Source organism: Dasypus novemcinctus, chromosome 22 (genome assembly GCF_030445035.2).
Source record: "Dasypus novemcinctus isolate mDasNov1 chromosome 22, mDasNov1.1.hap2, whole genome shotgun sequence".
In the NCBI taxonomy this organism is placed as follows: domain Eukaryota; kingdom Metazoa; phylum Chordata; class Mammalia; order Cingulata; family Dasypodidae; genus Dasypus; species Dasypus novemcinctus.
The window spans coordinates 16,710,831-16,737,084 of record NC_080694.1 but is presented as its reverse complement, the minus strand read 5'-3'; positions in this window follow the sequence as shown (position 1 = coordinate 16,737,084).

The window sequence follows — 26,254 nt, the reverse complement described above, 5'->3', positions numbered from 1 at the left end:
TATTGTTACTGATAGAGTCATCATTTGTAGACTCTTCCAGGCCTCTCTGTCTGGTCTTTTCTTTTTAGGCTGTAACAATCCCTTTAGTATTTCTTGCAAAGCTGGTCTTTTTGTTTTAAACTCTCTCAGCTTCTATTTATCTGTGAATATTCTAATCTGACCCTCATTTTTAAGAGATAATCTTGCTGGGTATAAAATTCTTGGCTGGAAGTTTTTCTACTGCAGTATCTTAAATAAATCATACCATTGCCTTCTTGCCTCCATGGTTTCTGATGAGAAATTGGCACTTAATCTTATCGGGTATCACTCATATGTTATGCATTGCTTTTCTCTTGCTGCTCTCAGAATTCTCTGTCTTTGGCATTTGACATTCTGATTAGTATGTGTCTCAGAGTTGGTTTATTTGGATTTATTCAGATGACAGTGTGTTGTCCTTCTTGGACATAGATATCTATGTCCTTCAATATGGTTGGGAAATTTTCCACCATTATTTTTTCAAATATTTCTTCTGCCCCTTTTCCCTTCTCTTCTCCTTCTGGGACACCCATGACACATATATTTGCATGTCTCTTTCTGTAATTCATTTCCCTGAGACCATGTTCAAAATTTTTTCCATTCTTTTCTTCATCTGTTCATTTGTATGTTCACTTTTGGAGGCCATGTCTTAGAGCTCACTGATCCTTTCTTCTGCTCCACAAATTGGCTGTTATATTATCCCAGTGTATTTTTTATTTCATTTATTGCACTTTTCACTCCCATAAAGTCTGATATTTTTTTACTTATGCTTTCAAATTCTTTCTTTGTGTCATCCAATGTCTTCTTAATATCCTTAATCTCTTTAGCCATTTCATTGAATTTATTAAGGAGATTTGTTTGACCATCTAAGATTAGTTGTCTCAACTCCTTTATGTCATCTGCAGGCTTATCTTGTTCCTTTAACTGGGCCATCTCCTCCTATTTCTTGGTATGGATAGTAATATTTTGGTGTTTCTGCATCTGGCTTAGTAGATGTATTTATTCTGAGTGCAGTTTCTCCCTTTAGTTTAAGGATTTCTTGTCTTTTCTCCCTTGCTGTTTGTGTAGTAGGAGCCAAGGATATAGTTGGTGCTGTAAACTATGGAGGCTGAAACTGCCCATGTTTCCCCAGGAATTAATGAAGCTTCTCATACATTTCTCCTCTGTCAGGGATAGGGACAAAGCTGCGACTGTGTATAATAATCCAAGTTGGGCACAACAAGACTGTAGTCACCTGGAGACACTAATGAAGTTTGACACCCCTTCCTCCCCTACTTTTGGCAGGGATGGAGCTATAGTTTTAGTCAACAATCTATGTTGTCTGGGTCCAAAATGACCACAGTTGCTCAAATAATCTGACCTAGCACCAGACCCTCTCCCTGCCAGGGATGGGAATGGACTCTGGAGTCCTCAACAATCCAAGCTCTGTGGGCCAAATATGTGTGCAGTTGCCCTGAGAGGCTGAGGAAGTATTGTCCCTTTTACCCTCTAGGGGGTGGCAATGTAACCACCCATGCTCAACAGTCCAGTCCTTGTAGGCTGAAAGTACATACCATTGCCCAGAGAGGCTGAGGAAGCACCAGCCCCTCTTATCCTATTGGGTGGTGGGGGTGGTTCTATGGTCACTCAACAATTCAGCCCCTTTAGGCTGAGAATACCTACTGTTGCCTGGAGAGGCTGAGGAAACACTAGCCACCTTCTTTCTTATTAAAGTATGATGTTGGGTCCACTGGCACCCAACAGTTCAGTCCCTGTTGGCCAAAAATTCCCACTGTTGTCCACAGAGGCTATGGAGACATCAAACCATTCCTATTCTATTGGGGGTAGGGGTGGATTCATAGACATCCAATAGTGTTGGAAATTGAGGCACAGTGGCCTCTCAAGGAGAGACATGCTGTGGCACAGTGGCCTCTCAAGGAGAGACATGCTGTCTCCATGGCTACACTTGCAACCTAAGGAATGTGGTAATTAAGAGTTCCTGGCAAATGGGATGAAGCTGTTAAAGGCTGAAAGAAAAGATGAGCACATACCTTTTGTAGTGAATAGAACACTTAGACTTTGTACCTTGAGATAAGATTTTTTAAATTCCTTAGACTATGGGTAATGCTGAGAGTTAATACGTGTTGCTGCTTGATGACACGTAGGCTATGTGTTTATGCTTATCGGCACATAGGCTACGTATGCCTGCTTCTTGGCATGTACACTGGGGTATATATAGAGCCCCTTGTAAACAATAAAATTGTCTGAGGAGTCATTACTTGCAGGCCCCCTGATCCCAGCTCTCTTGTTCTTTCTCTTTGTTTCCTTCTCCCTTTTCTCTTTCTTTCATTCCCAATACCCTTTGGGTCCAAATCTCCAACACAATAGTCCAGTCCAAGCAGGCCAAAGGTTTGTCATTGCCCAGAAAGGCTGTGGAAACACCAGCCCCCATCTTTCCTATTGAGGGGTGAGGGGTGAGGGTGGATCCACAAGTACCCACCAATCTAGGCTGTATATGCCAACTGCACCTGCAGTTACCCAGAGAGGCTGGGAAAACACAGTCCATCTCTTGTCCTTTTGGGGATGGAGGTTGAGTCACAGGTGTCTAATGGTCAGGCTAGTGCAGGGCAAAACTGCCTGAAGTTGCCCTGAGAGTTTGAGGGAACTCCAGCCCACTCCTATCCTATGGGGGGACAGAGTTGGAGATGAGGTCAAAGGCACTCAACAAACCTGTTTGTGTGGGCTGAAAACTTCTGCCATTGCCTGGAGAAATCAAGGATACCCAGCTCCTCTCCTATTCTCTTGGGGTGTGGGAATGCAGCCCCAGGTGTCCAACTATTCAACCTGTGCCAGCAGAGAGCACTTGCAGTTGCCTGGAGAATCTGGTGCAAGTCCCACTAACAACCTCTCTGCTGGAGGTGGGGCTGGATCCTAAGCTAGGGCTTCAGTCAGATCTTGGTGGAAAGAAGCCAGTCCCTAACTTCACTGGATTTTCAGTCAGCCAGGCTTCCACTCATACTGGGGGTGGAGTCAAAATGGTGACTACTGGACTCTTTCCCACTTGGATAGGCTCAGACCTTAGCTGTCTCTAGAATTATACTTTAGACAGTCATGTCCACTAATCTGTAGCTGAGGTCAGTGGACAACTGTTTCTTCCTCCACCATTTAAGGGAAATGGAACTTCCAACTCCAGCCAAATAGCTCCTGAGGTGGCTTGAACCCCTAGAGTAAGGCACCAGCCTCTGCAGGGTGACTTGCAGCTTCTAAGAAAGTTGGTTTAGGTCCCCCCAGCTTCCTCCTTGCTATAGGTGGGACTGGGGTTTAGGCTAGACTTGCAATCCAGTCTGGATGGAAAGAAGCTGGTCCTTACAAGCACTGTGATTTTCAGTCAGCATTGCTTCCCCTTGTGCCTGGGGTAGAGTCAAAATGGTGGCCACTAGCTTCCCTCTGACCTGGATAGGCTCAAAGTGTAGTTGTTCCTAGGATTCTACTTCAGCCCACCGAATCCACTAATCAGTAGCTGAAGTTGAGGCCATACCTTGTCTTCCTTCCCTGTTTTTTTGGGTGGAAATGGAGCTTTCAACCATGAAATAGCTCCTGAGGTAGCTTGCATGCCATAGGCACTGACCTCTGTGGTGTGGAGGGCTTTACTTATGAATCCTCTGTGCATATGGACAGTCTCCTCCCTCCCCACTCTCAAGGATGTTGCAGGATACACTACTGGAATGAAATGAAAATGTTTAAAAGCATGAATGTTTGCAAAACTCCTTAGTAATTAAGGTTATACAAAGTAATGCCACAAGGACATAGTACTAAACTGTCATCAAATCCACAGTCATTTTAAAACCTTAGAGAACACATTGTTTATACTTTTGTTATAATGGGAACTCCTATTTTAGAAAGTTCTTAATTAATATAAGTAAATTTAAATAGAGTTGGGCTCTTCCTATTAAATTTTATGTTTAGCATACCTATTGACATGGCAGATATATTCATAGGCATTCCCTAAAATAAAATTTGTCCATTGTTAGCAGGAGACACATATAGAAATGGTAGTGGGAGTGTTCAGAATGGTAAAGAACTGGAAGCCATCCAACTCTCCACCAATGGAAGAATAATGAATAATTTGTTTATGTTCATTTTATGAAAGGTAAAGTCTTAAAAATAAAATACAATTAAATATAAAGGCTAAGGCTTGGAACAATGCCACTAGCAAAATTTCAAGCAAAGGAAAGAAAATAGAGAAAAGATACTTAAAGCGGTTTAATTTATTTTAAAATAAAAATATTCAAAGTGTATTCCATCTGTTTTCCAGAATTATATTTTTTGTTAATTTTTTAAATAAAATAAAGCAAAATTCCTTCTATTTCTGGTTTTCTTTGTGATTTTATCAAGAAAGTGTGCTGGATTCTATCAAAAGTTTGAGATAGCTGTGTGTGTGTGTGTTTTCCTATGTTCTATTCATGTAGTTCATTATGTGTGCGTGTGTGTGTTGAAATTCCCCTGCATTCCTGGGATCAGTCACACTTGGTAATGGTGAATAATTTTTGTAATGTTCTGTTGGATTTGGTTTGCTAATAATTCTAAATTCATAAATGAAATATGTCTAAATTTCATTTCTTATAATGTCATTCTCAGGCTTTAGCATCAGGACAATTTTGGTATCATTATGATGAGTGAGAAAGTGTTTTTCACCTAATACATTTCTGGAAGATTTTAAAAAAGATTGATGCTACTTCAGTGAAGCCCTCTTGGCCTTGAATTTTCCTTGCTGGGAGGCTTTTGTTATTATTTTAATCTCTTCACTTGTTATTGGGTTTTTGAGGATTTCTATTTACACTTGAGCCAATTAGGTAATTTGTTGGTGTATTTTTGATCTTAGTAAATTTACAACCCATTTTTACTTCTCTAAGTTCAGTAATGTTTGCACCATATTTATTTCTGATTTTGTTATTTGCGACTTCACTTATTTTTGTCTACTAAAGACATTCAATTTTCTGTTTTCCTTCCCCCTCCCTCACCCTGCTGTTCTTTTTTTTTGGTGGTAGTGTTTTCAGTGTCCATTTGCTGTGTGATCCTCTGTATCTATTTTTCTTTCCGATCTATTTTTCTTTTTGGTCTTATCTTCTTCTCTTTCTCCTCCAGGATTCACTGGGATTTATTTTCTTGAACTTTTTAAGGAAGCAACTTTAAAATTGTTGATTCCCTAAATTGTTTTCCATTCTGTATTTCATTTATTTCCACTCTAATATTATTTCTTTACTTCTGTTACTTTTGGGTTTACTCTGCTCTTATTTTTCACCTTTGAATGTATATTATTTAGGTAACCAATGTGAGGAACTTCATCAATTTTGACATAGGTATTCATAATATTACATTTCCATATGGCACTACATTTGTTTCATCTATAAGGTTTAGTATTCTGTGTCTACATTTTCATTCATCCTTATGCATTTTATAATTTTTCTTGTAATTTTTAACAAATTGGTAGAGAAAAAGTTGCCATTTATTATAAAAATATTTGGAAGTTTAGTGTTTCCTTTCTTTTATTGACTTCTAACCTCACTCCATGGTGTTCACTTAATTTATACAATTTCAGTATTTTAAAAAAAAATTTTATATTTTGCTTATACCTTAACAAAGGGTCTATACTTTAGAACAATGCATGTGGACTAGGAATAGAAGGGAATTTTATATTCATGATAAAGACCATATGTGAAAAATCCACAGCAAACTTCTCATTCAATAATGAAAATTTTAAAACCTTTCCCTTAAGACCAGGAAGAAGTCTAGGTTATTCCCTGTCAACCCTGCTATTCAATAATATACCAGTAGTTCTAGCCAAAGAAATATAGCAAAAAAAAAACCCCAAAACAATTCAAAGTTGTACAAGTTGGAAGGGAAGACACAAAACCATTTCTATTTACAGATGACATGATATTATGTATGAAAAATCTCCAGGGAGTGGAGTTGGCTCAAGGCATTTGTTACCTCCCTCTCTGCACAGGAAGTCCTGGGTCCAGTTCCCTGTGCCTCATAAAAATAAGATGAGCACACAAAGAACAGACACAGAGAGCAAAGAGTGAGCATGAACAATGGGGGAATAAATAAATAAAAATATTTTTTATAATATCCAAAGGGTCACAGGAAACCACTAGAGCTAATACATAATTTCAGCAAAGTGACTCTGTCGATAACATAACACAAGATCAGCATTAAAATCATTGCATTTCTATACATTAACAATGAAAAACCAATAGGTAAATTAAATTTATGTCATTTATAATAGTTTTAGAAAAATTCAATATCACAGAATATTACCCAAGAATATGGTTAATATTTCCACCGTAATAAAAAACACACTTCTAAAAGAAACTTAAGACTTAAACAAAGGGCAAGACATTGCATTCCATGGATTGGAAAACAATATTGTTAAGATGTCAATATGATCTAATATGATCTACAAATTCATTGCAATCCTTACCAAATTAAATAATTTTTTTTGCAATAATGGAAAAGCACAGTGCCAGAATCATATGGAATACAAAAGGACAAAGAAAAGCCAAGCTATTTTTAGAAAAAATGGAGGACTCACATTTTCAATTTTCGAATTTTATACAAAACTACAATAATAAAAAAAATGTGGTACTTCCACAAAGATCCATAAAGACTAATGGGAAAAAATTAAGTGTAGAAAAATAGACTTATATACCTATGATAAGCTGATTTTTGGATAGAAACTATTTTTTGCAGTGGGAATAAAATAGTCTCCTCAACAAATGATGTTGGACACCTGGACATCCACAGGCAAATGAAGTAGATGAAATGGCTACCTAAAATCTGATAAAAATTTTAAATGAAAATGGCCCAATAACTTAAAAATAAGAGACAAATGTTTAAAACACTTAAAAGATAACAGAGGGTAGCTATTCAAAACATGGGTTTAGGTAAATAGATCCCTAGGTCTGACACCAAAAACACAAGCAACAAAGAAATAATAAATTTGATTTAATCCAAAAAATTTTGTAAACCAAAGACATATTAAAGAAAGTAAAAGATGATGTATAGAATGGTAGAAGGTAGTTCCAGAACTTATTTCAGAGAAGGGATTAAAATCCAGAATATATAAAAATAATTACAACATGATAGCAAAAGGAAAAACAATACAAATGCTAAATGCACAAAAACAGTGGGAAAATGGGCCAAAAGTTGAAAACAAACCAAGTGTCCACCATCAAATGAGTAGGTAAGAAAATGTATTGCATACACGAAAGATAATATCATTCAGCAATAGGAATGAAATCCTGAGACATGCTGCAACTTGGTGGAAACTTCTGAACATGCTCAGTGATATAAACAAGACATATAAGGATGAAGTTTGTGTGGTATAAATATAACATGTCTAGAAATATCAAATTAAAAGATAAAGGAAGTAGGTTACAGTTTACCATGGTTTGGGGGCTGAAGGTAAGAGGAAATATACACTTGTTGGGTATGGAGTGTGGATAAATAAAATTAATAAAAATAAAGATGTCATATCTCAGAATTTAAATAAAATTACATAAATTCAGATGACCATTACACCTATGAGGCTTGTCAGTGTTATTCCATTTTATATGGGTTTATGGCTTTTTGTGTGTCTTTTTGGGAACTTGTAAAAGTATATTTATATGAATGATTTTTTTTTTGCTAAAAATTAAGTCATGAAATTACCTTAAACATGTAAATTGGAAACTCTCTTTTAAAGTGAGGCCCCACTGAATTATCAGAAATTTATATTGGATGAAAATGAAGACAAAGAATAAAATTAATTGAATACTTAAATTATATAAGAATTATGGTGTTATAATACATGAATGAGTAAACACAATTTTTGTGAAAGAATAAGTGTTATACGTTTAGAGTGTGCTTCTCTTTGTTTACAATACTTGTGTGTTCTTTATATACCTTATACTTTTTCATTAGAAACCTTAGTATATATATCATAGCTATTTAAGTACCTGATCTGATAATGCTGGCATATCTGTCATAGTGATCCTGGTTCTGCTCCTCATTCTGTATCTGCAAACTCTGTGGTTTGCCTTTTATTTTTTTTTAAGATAGACTTGAGATACCTAAAAAAAGGAATTATGGTGTAGAGCCCATTAATGCTGTCTCATTTTCTTGGCTGCTTGACAAATACAAGAGTACATTGCCCTAAAACAGGAATTTATTGCTCATGGTTTCAGAGGATAGAAGACTTGTATAATCTCAAGATTGTTAGAATTTTGGCTGATCAGAGAGCCCCGCTTTCTTTAACTTCCTATCACATGCCAATGTCCTCTCCTTTTTCAGGTCAGGTTGACTTCCAACATCAGTACCCAAAGTGCTTTTCTCTACATGAAGCTTCATTCAGATGGGCTACAACTTAACTAAAAATACCATTTTGAAAAGGTCCTATTTACACACCCAGACTAATGGATTAACCTTAAGAACACATGTTTTTGTTTTATTTATTTTGCCCCATAGGATATACAATTCAGACATCCATAATCACACTCTGGATCCAGAAAGATATGATTTTTCCAAACCACCACGTCTCAAAATCATTAAAGTATTTCAGGAATAACTCTGAAACCATATTATAATTAAAATTAATTACCTTATGCTCCATCATGGAAAGAAATTCTATACTGTCTGATGGGCCTGTATAACCTAGAAAACAATTTCTTTCCAAAACAGGCATAGAGTAAATATTCCCAGTATTGAAAGGAGTAATTGGAAGCAAAACAGGGGTCTTGTGTCCCAAGCCAGTATTAAACACCACAGGTTATACTCTATTAGATTATAAATTCTGAGTGTCATCAGTGGATCAGTGATTTGTGCTCTGGTCCTCATGTGGCAGCAGCACCATGCTTTCCTAGTACTTGATCAATGTCCATGCCTTTCCCAAACACAAGACTGTAGGCCCTACCTTCTCCAAAATTGGAATCATGGCCGAACTCTGCCTGAGTGACAGAATATAGGCCCCATCAAACTGAAGCATTGGGGTGATGGCATTATCTCTAAACATAAGAGGTAAAGGACCAAACCCTCCAAGTGCCAGGTAAAATTCAGCTCTCCCCTTCAAGCACAGGGTTGGGCCTGCTGAGAGTGGGTATCTTGTCTTGGCAGGAAATGTACTTTTGGGTCCAGGCATTTGTGCCAATGTTTCTGGTCTCGAAGTCCTTCTACCTTCAATGTGTACTTCTCTGTCCCTTTTAGTCCAGGGTAGTAATGCTTCTGTTCACAAAAATTTTGCAAAGCTGTGTCAGCTTTGCATGCAGCTCAAGGAGCCCCAAACATCAGATAAAAGAACTTTTGAGAACTCTTTCCTGGATAACTGCATTTTAAATCCTGCTCAACTGAAATGGCTCACTGGATCCATGTTCAGGTATACCTTCTTTAATAAAATGATTGTTCACTTAAACAATCACATGTAGTCCAATTCTCTGGGAATCACTTCCTTAATGCTCAAGGAAGTCTCTAATAGAGACCAATCTTGCCTAATTCTCAGATTACATTATCTGGAGAGACTGGATATTTTCAAAATCATTAATTTCTGCTTTCTCTATGCTTAATAGGTTATTTTTCAACTTATTACTTTCCTCTAACATTTTTCTATGCTGCAGTGAGACTCATCAATGGTTTTTGAAATGATCCTAATCCCACCAACGGTCTCTGCAATGCAATCTAGGCTTTTTCTTTGAAGTGTCACACATTCTTCCAGTCTTTACCCATTTCCCAATTCCAAAGCTACTTCCACATTTTTAAGTGTATATAACAGCACCCAACTTTCCAATACCAAAATCTGTCTTCATTTCCTAGTTGCTATAATTATCATATAGTGGTATAGCTTAGAAACAGCAATTGATTAACTCACAGTTTCTGAAACTAGAAGTCTAGCTTCCTCTAGATATTTGCCATGTTCTACCTGTCTGGTAATCCTTGGTCTCCTTAGTTTTCCTTTCACATTATGATGCCCTTTCTTGGGTTCTGTTAACATCCAGCTTCTGGTTCTGCCACATAAAATTCCCTTCATAAAGCCTCCAGGAATAGGATTAATGCCCAACCTTATTCCATTGGGTCATGCCATAACTAAATGCATCTTCAAAGGGTGCTATTTATAATAGGTTCCCACCTGCAGAAATAGATTAAAAATAAGAACAAATCCCCTGGAAGGTATAATTTAAACCAGCACAATTATTAAGTGTTATTCATGTATACTGATGGATGAATGATATAAATACATGTAAAATTTTGTTCTTTCTGAATGTAGGTACTTTCTTAGTTTCCTAGGTCTGGTCTAACAAAATGCCACAAATTAGGTGTCTTAATATGCTAGAAGTTTTTTGGGTGGCTTAATACAAAGTTCTGAACACTAGAAATCCTTATCAAAGTCTTGGCATAGTGATGCATTTGCTGAAGTTTTAGGTTTCAGATAGTGGCATTTCAAAACACAACTCAATCTTTGCCTCTTCTTTGTAGCTTTTTCTTCTCTCTCTGTCCAAATATTCTCTCCTTATAAGGATAAGAGTGATATTGTGCACCCACTCCAATTTGCCCTCATCATTACTAATGAGATCATCAAATAACGTATTTCCAAATAGGATTTAAATCCTAAGACTGGGGGTTAGAACTTAAGTATATCTTATTGAGAGAAAAAATTCATAACCTACCAGGTGTAATGATTATAACCATGTATAGATTATCAGTCTTTAGTTAAATTTCATGAATTATACCTCAAAAAATAGTGAAGCTTTTATTATAAAAGGCATAGTAAACTCAGTGTCCACAGCATTGTGGCTAATAACAAACATGTTTAAAAAGTGACAGTTGAGGAAGGAGTTGAATGACTGCAACCTTCTCATGATTGAGGAGCTAGGATTTTCCCATCTCCATCTAATAGTTCCCTGTATATATGTAGGCCCATTTTTGCAAGACCTAAAGATCTTTTATTGGAAATTTATATTTTTATGTGACAACTGGCAAATTTAAATATTAATTTAATCAGTTTTCAAGCTAATTGAAGGGCTAAACAAATTCTTTGAAATGTTGAATACTTCCCTTGGAAGAGAAATTTGGAACCCCCTGATTTGCCAAGTAGTTCAAAACATGAAAATCTCAGGGAAGGGAACTTTCCATCCTGACTTGAGTTCATTCCTGCATCAGTAATTTTGGCTAGGCAGTTGTTGTAGATGATTCATTGGTCCTAGATAAAATGTTTATGAATTTCTCTATGGTTAGAAACCTGTTCCTGACAGGCTTTCTAAAGCCCATTTGGTGTAAAGAGAGGAAAGGCAGTTTCTATACAAGCCAAGCTATAGTTATCAGAGATACAGCAACAAGAGGTTATATGTTCAAATGTACCAAACCAGTCCTTTTCATTGTACTTAAGTGGAAGACCCAGATATCCTGTGGGGTGGACTCAAGATTTGTCCTAGGCTATGAAAGAAAGATTTGAGCTATTTAAACATTTAATCAACATCATTTTATTTATTTTTGGGCTATTGATATTAGAATTTTATTACAGCTTTAAGATATTGGCTATCTGGTGAAAGTGAAGACAGTGAGGTTATTAGAGTGAAATGATAGTGGTTTTCTGCAAAGAAAGAAATTTTGTGTGTGCAAAAATTTTAACACATATTTCAATTTATTTTACCTTATATTTCTTAAAGTCTCTTTTCTGAGTTATTCATTAAAAGATCACTGCTCTAGAAATTTTCCATAGGACCAATTTTCCTGCAATTAATAAGCCATAGGATGCATTTGTTTAAACCTAGAAACAGAGATAAGTAATATCAAATATTAATAGAATACTATAAAATGTTAACTTAAGATTCAGTAGCTGTTGCTGAGTAGGACTTCTATGATTGTTTGTTTAATTGATCTTGTGAGGCAGTTCTGCCCCAAAAATTGTTCTTTTAAGAATTAATGATTTTTTTCTTTTTAATTTTATTATTATCTTTTCTGAAAAGATACATACATCACACAAAATGTTACATTAAAAGTATAAGAGGTTCTCTTATACCCCACTCCCCACACCCCCCACTCCTCCCACATCAAAAACATCATTCATTAGTGTGGTACATTCATTGCATTTGATGACTACATTTTGGAGCACTGCTACACAGCATGGATTATAGTTTAGGCTGTATACTCTCTCCCAGTCCACTCAGTGGTTTATGGCAGGCTATATAATGTCCTGCATCTGTCCCTGCAATATCATTCAAGACAACTCAAAGTCCCAAAATTGTTCCCCATATCACACTTCTTTTTCCCTCTCCTGCTTTCAGCAACTCCCAGGGACACTGTCTACACATCAATGATATAATTTCTTCCATTGCTAGAGTCACAACTTCTATATAGAATACCAATAAATCTACCCTAATCCATATTTTATTCCTCTATCCTGAGGACCCCGGGATAGCAATGTTCATTCAACCTCTAAATCAATAGGGAGCTTAGATTCCACATGACTGATGGAAGGGATTCTTCTGCTTGCATTTGGAGACTCTCTCAGTTCCTTGGTGTGGTGGGTTACCATTCACACCATCTTGTTAGCTGACTTGGGTAAGTCCAATGAACTGGAGTGTAGGTGCTGTGACTCTTCTGGGATTCAGAGACCAGTTGGCACATGGACAGTACAGACATTCAAGTTTCTTGAGCATGCACCAACCCCAGTGCCAATTGCAAGTTCAGTTATAATGATAGGCAAGTGTAGAAAAATCATATCCGAGTCCAACTCCATCACACTCAGGAGTACAAGTTCCAGTAAGACCCACTGATAAGATACTGAACTCCAGAATCATTTGCCATGACTGTAGGACCTGGGTTTCTCTGTAGCCCTCAGGAGCACCACCACCTGGGGTTGTATCTACTTTGTCTCTGAGATCCTGCTGAGATGTGCATAAACTTGGCCTCGCAACTGATTTTGAATTATCTTAGCCACATAAACTCATTTGTCTTTACCATTTCCCCTTTTTCATTTAACATTTTTTTCTAGTTGCATTACCAGCTGGTGCTTGGTAGTAATCCCTTAGCACCAGGGAGGCTCATCCCTGGGATTCAAGCCCCATGCTGGCAGGAAGGTAGTACATTTATATGCTGAGTTTAGCTTAAAATTGATGACATTTGAGAAACTTGGAGGCTCTCAGGAGGTAACTCTTAGGTACCCTGCAGCCCTAGGACTAGTTGAAATTTCAAGCACACAGGCTCATAAGCATAGTCATCAGTACCAAGGGCCCATCATTGGACCATTCTTCTTCACTGGTCTCTGCCCTTGCTCTTGGGGCATTGCTGCTATTCCATTGGGGGATGCGACAGAGCTGTCCAGGATGGGAACTCAACACTCCCTCAGTTGCCATGTGAAACTCTACCCACTATGTCAATACCCAACGAGCACCCAAACATACCTATATACACTATATGCATGCCCTGGAAAACTCCCTTCCATCTATGCATCTCCCATCGATGACACCCCACACCATTGTTCCTTCTTTCAAATTAAGTAGATGGATATATAGATATAGAATTGCATACTGTAGCATTTGATGAATGTTGAATTATAAATAAAATATGAAAGAAAAAGACTAAACACTTCCAAGAAAATACAGAATTCTAAAAAGGATAATGTGAAATGATGAGACATATTTATAAAAAAATTAAAAATGAAAGTTGTATAATTTCAGATATCTAACATAACATTAAATTATGAAATATAATATATTAATGCTTTTTTCATTAATGATAAAAATGAATCAGTCAAATGTATATGCAAATATGAGGAAGAGATTCAAAATAAAGCTAATATTCATTATGAAAAAAAAAACCAATGGGAAAAGTTACAAGGCATACACAGAATTTCAAGTTACAAGGCATACACAGATGCTGTGTATCTAAACATGTAAATAATTATTGCAGTTCTAACAAGGTTCCAATTCACTAATAAAATTAATTTTAAAAATTAGAAGGATGACACTATCTATAATCCTGTTGTGAACTGGTATCACATAAACAGTCTTGTAAAACCTACACTTCATACACATAAATTTATTTTGCTATTTCTTAAATGATCACAAATTACAAAATTTAATTTGGAAATATACCTCATAAAAAGTAATGATATGTTGGATGTATTATTTTAATTTATGAATATTTATCAGGAGAAAAATTCCATAGGAAGTTGGAATACTAATCATATATACATATATATGTATATAAATTTGTGAATATACATCTGAAACATTTATACACATGGGTGTTATATATATACATAAATGTTACAGATATATATAAATTAGAAAGTACTTAAAAACAAATACAATTTAACAGATTACTGTTCTTAATAGGATAAATTGCCATAATTGATTAAGGAAATATTATCTTACAGCATAAGAATATGTGTACTTCTAATAATTAGTTAAAAAGCAAAATCAAGTGGTGAGAATGAAGGTAAAATATGTTTTGTAGGCCACAATAGAATAAGATTTCAAATTTAAATGTTAGCTTAATAATTACAAAACTCTTATTAAAAATTAATTACTAGTGTTTATTTTTAACTGCTGTTAATACATGATAGCATTATATAGGAAGAATAAGCCAATATTCAGTCAATATTTCTGAGATTGTGCATTTTCCCCCTTGTTTAATATTAAAAGTAATTTGTACTTCCTACTGTTTGGTAACACCTGCAAATTTTGTATGTTGACATAGAGAGTTTGTTTAACAGTTCTAGGAAACTGAAGTGAGACTCAGCAGGAAGGAATGATCTGATCCATTATCATTTTACCAGGAATGGACTGAAGGAATTTGTCCATGACTTGCCTCCAGAAAAGTCATAGTTTGTTTGTTGTAACTTTTCTATCATTGTTATAATAACACCATTATCTTTATGAGGGCCATCCTTGTATTTCTTATTCTCAATAGATATCAATATGTTAAGGAGGTGTACCTTCCCAGAACTTTCCTGAGTGTTTTGGCCACATCTTTGTTTCGAAGACTGTAGATGAGGGGATTGAGCATGGGAGTGAGTATAGTGTAAAAGACAGCTACTACTTCATCCTGCACAGGAGTATGATAGGCTTTAGGGAAAAAGTACATGATAATGGCTGTTCCTTAGAAGAGAGATACCACAGTCATATGGGAGGAACAGGTTGCTAAAGCCTTTCTCATCCCTAAATTTGATCCTAATCTCAAAACTGTAGATATTATCTGACAATATGAGGCCAGAATGACAGATAATGGAATGAGGAGGAATGCGACACCACTAATAAAAATCCCATTTTCATAAAGAGATGTATCAGCACAAACAAGTTTCAGGAGAGCTGGGATCTCACAAAAGAAATGTTGGATTATTCTGGAGGAACAGTAAGGAAGATTGAGTGTATATATGACATGGACCAAGGCATTGAGCAAAGCAACCAGCCAGGTGCCAGCTACCATTAAGACACAGACTGTAGGGCACATGAGAACTGAGTAATGGAGAGGGCGGTGTATAGCCACATAGTGGTCATAAGCCATGACAGCCAAGAGAATACATTCTGCTGAAAAAAGAGCTGCAAAGAGGAAGAGCTGAATTCCACAGCTAATAAATGAAATGGTATTTTTCCCAGACAGGAAATCAATGGCTATCTTGGGGACAATAGTGGAGCTATACAAGAAGTCCATGATGGAGAGCTGACTGAGAAGGAAGTACATAGGAGTATGGAGTCGAGAGTCCAACCAAATGAGGATCATCATCATAATATTGCCAAGAAGGGCAACAAGAAATGTCAAGAAGATAAGAGAAAAGAGCAGATTTGTGGCATAAATGCGTTGAAGAAACCCTAGGAGAATAAAGTCAGTTCCAGTGGATTCATTGATCGATCTTCCCATTCTTGCCTTCCCAATTCATTATCCTGGAGAGAACAGACAGAAATCTGTAGTTCTATCACAATTTGGTCCCAACCTCATTTTATAATGTGCCAACTTCATTATCTTCTCAATTCTACAATGATGTTATTACATGTTTCAACTATTTTCAACTCTATTTCTATCATAGTTTTACCTAAAATTACCTATACCTTCTGTATTTTAAGGAATTATATTTTAACATTTTGAAATTTGGATAACGTTAATAAGTAGAATTTGTTTAAAAAATAAAACATTCATACATACAATCTCTCCACATTTCTCTCTCTCTGTATATATATGTGTGTATGTGTGTGTTTATATATATATATATATATATATATATATATATATTTACCCACTACATATATATATGTCTAAGTCAATGGCTATGTATAAATCTACATGTATAGTGATTTCTATATTTCTATTTCTATGTACGTTTATATCCAACTTAGATATTTTAATATTTTAGACATTATGTTTTTGCTTATTCCTGATTTACAAGAGCTATTAATGAGATAATTGTCATAAGTCATATTATGAACACCTGTATGATAAACATCCATTGTTTTACTTGTGCTATCTTACATTTATAAGATGTTGTCAAGTGATTACTTTATTTGTTTTCAAAGGTTGTTTGATTTTTAGAGAAATTAATAATTTAGCATATTTTGATAGCTGTTAAAGAACCAGCACCATAATCATGCTTATATTTTCCAGGTTCCTGTTTCTTTGCCACAACATGTTTTCTAATTAGTCCTCTTAAAAATAGATCTTGTTTAAGTGCTCTTTATTTCAAATGAAATGGGAAAGTTTGTCTTAATTTAGTGTAATTTCATAGCTAAATACATAATACCATCCAAAGAAGACCAGAAAAAGCCAAGTATAAACCCAAATATATGCTGAGATTCAGTAATTTTACTCCGCATACTCAAAAAGATTGTTGATAATATGACAAACTACAAAAACACTGGAAAAAAGCCAGAGCAAAAACTGTTATTAGTGATGTAACTTGTCCAAAGGGATTGGTGTGTTTTTCATCTCTGCTTTATACAGTTGAGCACTGTGTGTAGGGAAACAAAAAGTGCCTAGTCCAAACAATCACCTATTCTAAAGGGGGGTAAATGTAGAAATTCTTGGGTGATTCATATACTTTTGTGGAAATAAGAAAGAAGTGAGTAAATGGTCTAAATGTGAAAATATTTTTCAGGCATTACATTGTTTAAGACGATCCTTATAATTTGGGTCATATAAAACACTTATAAGACAACCTCAAATGATCAATTTCACTGAACACAGAAGGAGACTAGCATATATTTTAGAAAAGTAGAGTCACTGGTTGCCACAATAGTGGCTTGATTCTTAGGGTTGGACGCATGCCCACCTATTATGATGCTATCTAGGATATTCCATAAAATTCAACATAATTGACATCAACTCATTAGAAATACGGTATTTTGGTATTAAGAATATCACATTACATTTATTATGTTTATTTAAAAGTGTATAAGTCTATCCAATATATCAGTTACTAGTTCTCTGAAAAATATTGAAAGAAATACGAAATAACTGAACAGGAGAAAATAGTTCAAAACCTTGTGGAATTATTACTTTGGCTAAAACCCAGGGAAATTCTTCCCTGCTAAAAATATATGAGTTCTTAATTGTATTTCAGTAATGTAAGATTCTACTACAAAATTTGGTTTTAAAATGTCAGTTTGAAGGACCCTGTAATAAACAGAATTAAAACCTAAATTATGTAGTATTTTTAAATAACTATATAAATATGTTAGTTTCTGAGGGTTTTTTTTCAGTTGAAAGCATGCAAATTGTGTACTTTATTTAAGCATTTTTTCAGAGAAGTACATTCAATAAAAGTAAAAAAAAAAATCCTTGATTTGAGATTCATTTGATATATATTCTTGTACCCTGACCTTACTATCGGTGTTTGTGAGCTGCATGACTTTGGTCTTAAAATAAAGAAGGGTGAGAATAAAAATGGTTCAATGAGAAAATCAGAACAACAAATGCACAAAGCAGTTCGATAGATCAGAGCAAATTAATTTTGTCTCAAAATATAATTTCTGATTTAGTATTAACATGTAGATAAATTTAAGGAAGTCAGTGGCACATATTTCAACCTGAAAAAATGCAGATATAAACTTGGTAAGATATGAGCTATATAAAATAGTTAATTATTAAAAGGCTACCTTCTTGCATACTTAATCATCTCCTTCCTACAAAGTGTTTTACAAAACATCAAGAAACTTTTTACAGTAAGAAAGAATTTTTTAACTTTGACTTATTCTGATGCCCTATTCTTCCTGTTTTTACCAACAAATAACTTGTTATATGAATCTCCAGAATGGCAAGGTTTTAGGAAATGAAAATTTTGTTCTTGTCAATGGATTTCATACTGCAAATCCACATGTAGGTAGATAGATACAATCACACATTCTGTTTTCAATTTTAATATGAAATGTGATCTTAACTTGTTCAAGTGACTTTCAAAAATGATGTTCATAAATTGGTGAAAAGATTATTTATCCCATCAATATATTTATATTTAAAAAATTTTTAAGACTATTGAAAAGTATAATTTAATTTGACAGTTTAATTTATTCATTTGAAATTAAAATTAGGATCTTAGAATTTGAAGAGCTTTAAGGCACATTCATCTTTATATCAACTAGCTAACTTGTACATTTTTAGGTCATATGATAATAAATCTAAAAATGTATCCATTCATTTATGCTTAAACACTAATGAGGGTGAAGGATCTATTTTTTTATGTGTTTTCTCCCATGTGAACATATCAAATTAATATGCAATTTTAAAATTTAATAAATACAAAATTCTTGCATTTAAAGCTTTCAAAATTTATTTCTAACTTGAACCCCAGTGGCAAATAAATAAACATATAAATAATCTTCTTCAAATATCTATTTTAAAAGGTAGTCAATGGCTGTGCATTAAAGTATTTTTTTGTAATTCAAATATTGCTAGGACAATGTTCCTTTTCTTGTTATTAAAGAATCTTTGTAGGACATATGACATCAAAAACAAGTCATAAATAGAAACGCTTGTATTTAAGACCAACTTAACTGAACTTATATTTATACTGACTCAGAGATTACAATTTATTATATAACATATCATCATTAGCTGTGCTGTAAAAGCAAGGTTGATAATGTAGAATGAATCGACCATTCACATAAGAGAAATCATTATGCCCACCATTTAAATGAATATTATTTTGGATTAAAAATAAATTCTATTTTCTTCTCAGAAATATTAGATATAGACTACCTTACCTTTCACATTTTCTTTTACATAACACCAGAACTCTATTTATTTATATAAAAGTAGAAGTTGCACAGAAAAGTATACAGAGATATTTATGCTTCTTTGTGGTCAGGACCATACATTACCAATAAATTACAGATGTTAAATAAAGCACGAAATTCTCTACTACAGATAATAGTATTTACAATCTCTACATGCACTGTCATCAGAGAAAATATCCCTTGTCTGACTCACCGTCCTCAGAGAAAATATCCCTTCTCACACTCACAGTTCCCTTAACTTGGCCAAGCCAATTATTCCATTGTAATTCAAATGGTAAAATTAAAGAAGACTTTTCTCTTGGAAACAAGCAAAAAAAAAAAAAAAATCAATCATTCTCATAAGCATTCTTAAACAAGCCACAACTAGCTCCATCTGAGAACTGGAAAATTGCAGTGGTGAAATCCCAAAGCAGAATTTAACAGCTGTTGCTTGAATCCAGAGTGAATGGATTTCCGTCCAGGCTTCAGATATGCTACTTAAATTTTCTTTCCTCAGAAACTTCATCTACAAATGACGATGAAAAGAGCATGCATATTATAGGTTTTATGAGTATAAATATACTGATAAATGCAAACCTAATTGAACAGTACCAGATGTTAGGAGATGCAAAATGATTCACAAAATAATGATAAGGCTTTTTATTTTTTTTTGTTTTTTTATTTTTATGAATTGGTATAATTAGGAATGTGAATTGATCCATAATGTGTAATACTTTTCCTGCTAGATGATATTTCCTATTGGTAGATATTTGCTGTTGGTGGATCTCCTTTTATCACTTAAATCAAATCATTAAAAAAGCAGATCATCTCCTGTTATCATTGCATACAATTGTTTTTCTTTATAAACCCTATAACAATATTAATTGTTCATTTAATTGTTTTTCATTTTTCAATTGAATTTATTCTACAAGAATCTAACTCTCTTATTGGTACCACCAATAAGGTGTCCAATATGATGCCTGACACAAAGTGCTTTATCAATAAAATTCTCAAAAATATGAATGGTTTAAAAATTAATATATTATTAATGAATTTCTGCTGAAGATACAAGAATATTTTCATTCATCACAAAGTCCATTTGGGGAATTTATATAACCTCTATAGTGTGATTGTGCTGAAACAGCCTCCTAGAATATTTTGTCAAAATCTGACTAGCAAAAAAAAAAGTATTTTGAATTCTTACTAGGCACCAATTTTTTGGCAGCCACATGTTTGGAAATATTTAATAGTTAAGAAAAAGGTCAAGTACTCAAGGTAAACAAAAATAGAATAAACTCTGGTGTCTCAACAGTCCTTATTTTATTCTTTTTTCCTAGCATTGACCTCAGAATCTAAGCCGAAGACATTCCAGTATCTTCTTCAGAATTAGATATCATATAGAGGAAAGTTTGACAAAGTAACAATTCTTGACAGAAATTCTTTTTATGTGATTTGATTCAGAATTTTTATTATTTTACAATAGGGCCAACTTTGAAGTAGTTGGGCAAATTGTGATATTATCTTCATCCAAAGCCCTATTCTCCCAGGATATCAGAAATTCAGGTGCTATGCTTCCCTGACTTTGACGAAAGGGAACTGATGTTCTTCCATTGATGTGGGCTATGGGTGGGAGGCTCTTTGTCTCTTTGGAGATAGCCTTAACCTAAGCTGTCTGTCCTGACTTGTGGGTGTGGGATGGTGAAAGGCTGCAGCCCTGCCCTTGGTAACCATGGCAACAACTCCAGTCCCAAGAAACAGTTGTCAATGTAAACCAAATACGCTAAAAGCTTATCTAGAATGTATGAAGTCCATCCTAAAAGCTTACGTAGGATGTGGAAGATATATGCTAATTCAAACCTATTGAGAACCAAAACAAAAGAACCATTTGGCCTTTCCTTTCCATATAAAAGGAACTCAAAAATCTTGTTCTGGACTCAGGTTTGAAACTGAAAGCTCCCAAGTCCGGCCAGTCATCAATAAACCATTTTTCCTTCTCAAAATCATTCCTGAGTTCTGGCCTTTCTTTTCACAAATAATTGAACCTCTCTCAGCTTCTACAACACCATGATGCCACAGTATCGAAATAACCAATTTAATATTATCAATGGATGTTTAGCTTTACATAAACTTATTCTGTATGTGAGAGAATATGACTCCCTGGAAATAAAAAATGTAGCACTATATTAAGCTTATTTACTATGTTCTGTACTAGGTGATATTATATCAAAATCAAATTTAATTGACAAAGTATGAGAGAGAGAAAAATTTGAGACAGTCTTCCGGGGAATATGGCAGGTAGGGAGATCCAAGACACATTACTACCACCAAAATAACTGTTAAACAGGTAGGAACTGTCTGGAACAACTATTTTGAAACTTCATAGGCCAGAACATTGTACAACATTGAGAAAAGAGCCAGACGAGCAGGTAAACTACTGTAAATAATCATGAATTGCTCTCTCCATGCAGTGGCTACGAGCATCCATACCCCACTCTCATGGCAGGCTGCTGTAGGATCCAATCTCTGGCTACCTGCTGGTGATAGAAAGGGATTTAAAATCCTTTTCCTATCAAATACTTAGGAATAAATTTAACTAAAGAGGTAAAAAACTTATACATCGAGAACTATACAAGATTGTTCAAGGAAATCAAAGAAGACCTAAATAAATGGAAGAATATTCCCTGTTCATGGATAGGAAGACTGAATATTATTAAGATGTCTATCCTACCAAAACTGATCTACACATTCAATGCAATCCCAATAAAAATCAACACAGCCTTCTTTAAGGAACTAGAAAAACTAACTATGAAATTTATTTGGAATAAAAAGAGGCCCCGAATAGCCAAAGACATATTGAAAAAGAAAAACGAAATAGGAGGAATCACACTTCCTGACTTCGAAACATACTACAAAGCTACAGTAGTGAAAACAGCATGGTACTGGCATAAGGAGAGACACACAGACCAATGGAATCGAATTGAAAGTTCAGATATAGAACCTCATGTATATAGCCATATAATATTCGATAAAGCCACCAAACCCTCTCAACTGGGAGAGAATGGCCTATTCAACAAATGGTGCCTGGAGAACTGGATAGCCATATGTAGAAGAATGAAAGAGGATTACCATCTCACACCTTATACAAAGATCAACTCTAGATGGATCAAAGACCTAAATATAAGAGCCAAGACCATAAAGACCTTAGAAAGCAGTGTAGGGAAACATCTACAGGACCTTGTAATAGGAAATGGCTTCATGAATATCACACCAAAAGCACGAGCAGCAAAAGAACAAATAGATAAATGGGACTACCTCAAAATTAAAGCCTTCTGCACCTCAAAGGAGTTTGTCAAGAAAGTAAAAAGGGAACCCACACAATGGGAGAAAATATTTGGCAACCATATATCTGATAAGAGACTTATAACTTGCATATATAAAGAACTCATAGATCTCGAAAACAAAAAGATAAACAACCCATTTAAAAAATGGGAAAAAGATTTAAACAGACACTTCTCCAAAGAAGAAATACAAATGGCTAAAAAGCACATGAAAAAATGCTCCAAATCCCTAGCTATCAGGGAAATGCAAATCAAAACTACAATGAGATACCATCTTACTCCCATAAGATTGGCAGCCATGAAAAAAACAGTAGAATACAAATGCTGGAGAGGATGTGAAGAAAGGGGAACACTCATCCATTGCTGGTGGGAATGCAGAAGGATCCAACCATTCTGGAGGACAGTTTGGCAGTTTCTCAAAAAATTATCCATAGATTTGCCATATGACCCAGCAATACCACTGCTGGGTATATACCCATCAGATCTGAAAACAAGGACACAAACCGATATATGTACACCAATGTTCATAGCAGCATTGTTCACCATCGCCAAAAGTTGGAATCAATCCAAAAGTCCATCAACAGATGAGTGGATCAATAAAATGTGGTATATACACACAATGGAATACTACTCAGCTGTAAGAACCAATACACTACAATCGCACGTGATAACATGGATGAACCTTGAGAATCTTATGTTAAGTGAAGCAACCCAGGCATTGAAGGACAAATACTATATGACCTCAATGATATGAAATAAGTTAACTGCCTCAGAGAGCTAGAGTCTGGAAAAGTGGCTTACTGGAAATCGGGGGGTGGAGGAAGGATGTGAGTTAATGTTTGTAGGGGTGGAATCTGTGATGAGCTGGGGGTAAGTATGAGCACAAAGAAGGGACAAAATGGGGGCAAGGGGTTACCTTCGGGTGGGGTTTTCTGGGTTTGAGGGGGGCTGGGGATGGGAAGAGGGGTAATATGGTCCAAGAAATAGGTGGGAGGGAGGGGCAACATACAAACATGGGAGAGTGCCAGAAGTTCGTTGAGAACTAAATGTTGAGTAAAACGTATCAAAGTATAAATAGGAGGGTCACCTGGTTAGGACGCTCAGGGGGTATGGTCTGATGCGGGACGGACTCCAGAGGGAATAGCTGAAGGCTCATTTTGCCAAGGTGGGTTCTACCATTGGGTGGGGTGGACCCATATCCTGGGGAAGACTAATGCCGTCGAATAGAGAGAACTGTATCTCTCGTGAGAAAGGACGACTCCCAGGGCATTAGATTGGCAGGCGTTGTGGGCCCTAAGGGGAGGGCAAAATGGACGTGCAATGGATAGAACAAAGGTAAATAAGGGGGCAAAAGAGGAGTTATGTGAGAGTACACGAGGATGAATATAAAACAGCTAATATTACACCAAAAACATATAGGGGATGACAGACTAATAATGAAAACCATAAGACAAAACATAGGATAACTAAAAAATTTAGAAAACTGTACAACCTAAAGTATGGACCACATAGTAAGCACAAATGTTACCTTGTTTGAAAACTATAGTTTCGGAATCTGTACATCAGTTTCAGGAAATATGATATGAATAAGTTAAAAGATTATTGCTGTGGAAGGGAAAAGGTTTTATGGTGGATCTGGGGAAATACTGTATATTGTATATAAGAATTTTGGTGATCTAAGACTCTTCTGAAGCTGGCATTATGTTGGGATTCACCTTACGGGAAGTTTTGGATCACAGAGTGGTTCAACAATGGCAGCGGAGGAATACTGATATGGGATGTTATTGACAGGATATATATGGTTGACAGGGAGTTATACAGGGCATATGCCCAGGGTATATGGTAATGTCTATATATACTCATAGTGGAAACAATTAAAAACAACAGCTGGGGGGGTACTGGGCTCCTGGCCGGGGGGTCACTGTTGTGGGCCCTGGGAGAGCAGCGGCAATCCTCCAGGTGCAACGGCAAGAACCAGGAAGGAAGGAGGGCCCAACAGTGGGCCCTTGATACTAATGGCTACACTTTTGAGCCTATGCACCTGCAATAAGAACAAGGCCTAGAGTAGCATTGTGCCTGGGGGTTTCCTCCTGACAGCCTTCATGTTACTCAAATGTGGCCACTCTCACAGCCAAACTCAGCGTGTAGATGTGATGCATTCCCCCCAGCGTGGGACACGACACCCGGGGATGAGCCTCCCTGGCACCGAGGGATCACTACCACATACCAGCTGAAGAAGCAACTAGAAAATGACCTTGAATTAAAGATTCAATGCGGAACAGCAGAATATACCTGTCTACATATAATAACATGACTTCGGGAAGCGGTTTGACCTAATGTAAGGGGGAAATGGAAAGGAGAAATGAGATTATAAGGCTGTGCATCTCTAAAAAAGAGTCTGGAGGTTGTCAGAAGGAATACCCCTATGTACAACTGAACAGAGTCTAAGAGACAGATAAGGTAGATACAACCCCAGGTATTGGTTCTTTTGAGGGATAAAGAGACCCACGGGTTCTATGGTCATGGCAGAAGGGGTTCACTGCCATGACAGATGGCCCTTCTTTGGAGCTGGTGTTTCTGCGTGATGGAAATGGACTCAGAGGGGATCTCTTTTCACAAGACTTGCATGCTACTTTATTGGAATTGTAGTTGGTGCTGAGTTTAAGATATATGTAGGGGATTTGAATCTCTGGACTGATAATATGACACCCAGGCCCAGAGCCTCAACAGACTTCAGCTCCTACACTTTGACTTATTGGACTTACTCCACTCAGCTAACATGGAGTTGAAGAAGGTCAACCACCACAGCATGGAGCCTAGAGTGTCTACAACTAGAAGCGGGAAGAGTGCATCCAGTACCCATGTGGAATCTAAGCCCTCACTTGACATAGGTGTGCAATGGACACAACCAATCCAATGTCCACAGAGGAAATGTGAAATGGGTGTGGGAACGGTAGCCATGGGGGCTGCTGGGTGTGGGGAACGGGAGGAAGAGATGAGATGTGGAGGCGTTTTCGGGACGTGGAGTTGTCCTGGATAGTGCTTCACGGACAATTACGGGACACTGTAGATCCCCCCAGGGCCCACTGGATGGAACGTGAGAGCGTCTGGGCTATGATGTGGACCATTGACTATGGGGTGCAGTGATGCTCAGAGATGACTTACCAGGTGCAATGGATGTATCACGATGATGGGAGAGAGTGTTGCTGTGGGGGGAGTGGGGGGCGGGGGCAGTGGGGTTGAATGGGACCTCATATATTTTTTTTAATGTAATTAAAAAATAATAATAATAAATAAATATTTTTAAAAAAATCCTTTTCCTCATGAATTGGGGGTGGGGGGGCAGGGCTAATCATTTATCACAGCTTTTGAAAGTTCTTTCCTGGGTCTCAGCTCCGAGGGAGCCATTGTTTGAATCTTGCTCTGGACAAAGGCAGCAACAGCCACTGTTCCAATCCTCCCCAGACTATGGCAGAGGTAGTGTTGATTTAAAGATTCAAAACTTCCTCAAGGCGGAAGGGCACACTTTGCTGAAGGGCTATAGTCGCTGGGAAGCCAGGGAAGCTTAGCCACAGGAAGCCATCAGAAAAATTTTTGGAGTCTCTCCTGATATCCAGAACAGAAGCATTTTCAACATGTCTGCACTACCTCTTGATCTGTTCTCATGTTTTGTCTCAGGAAGAA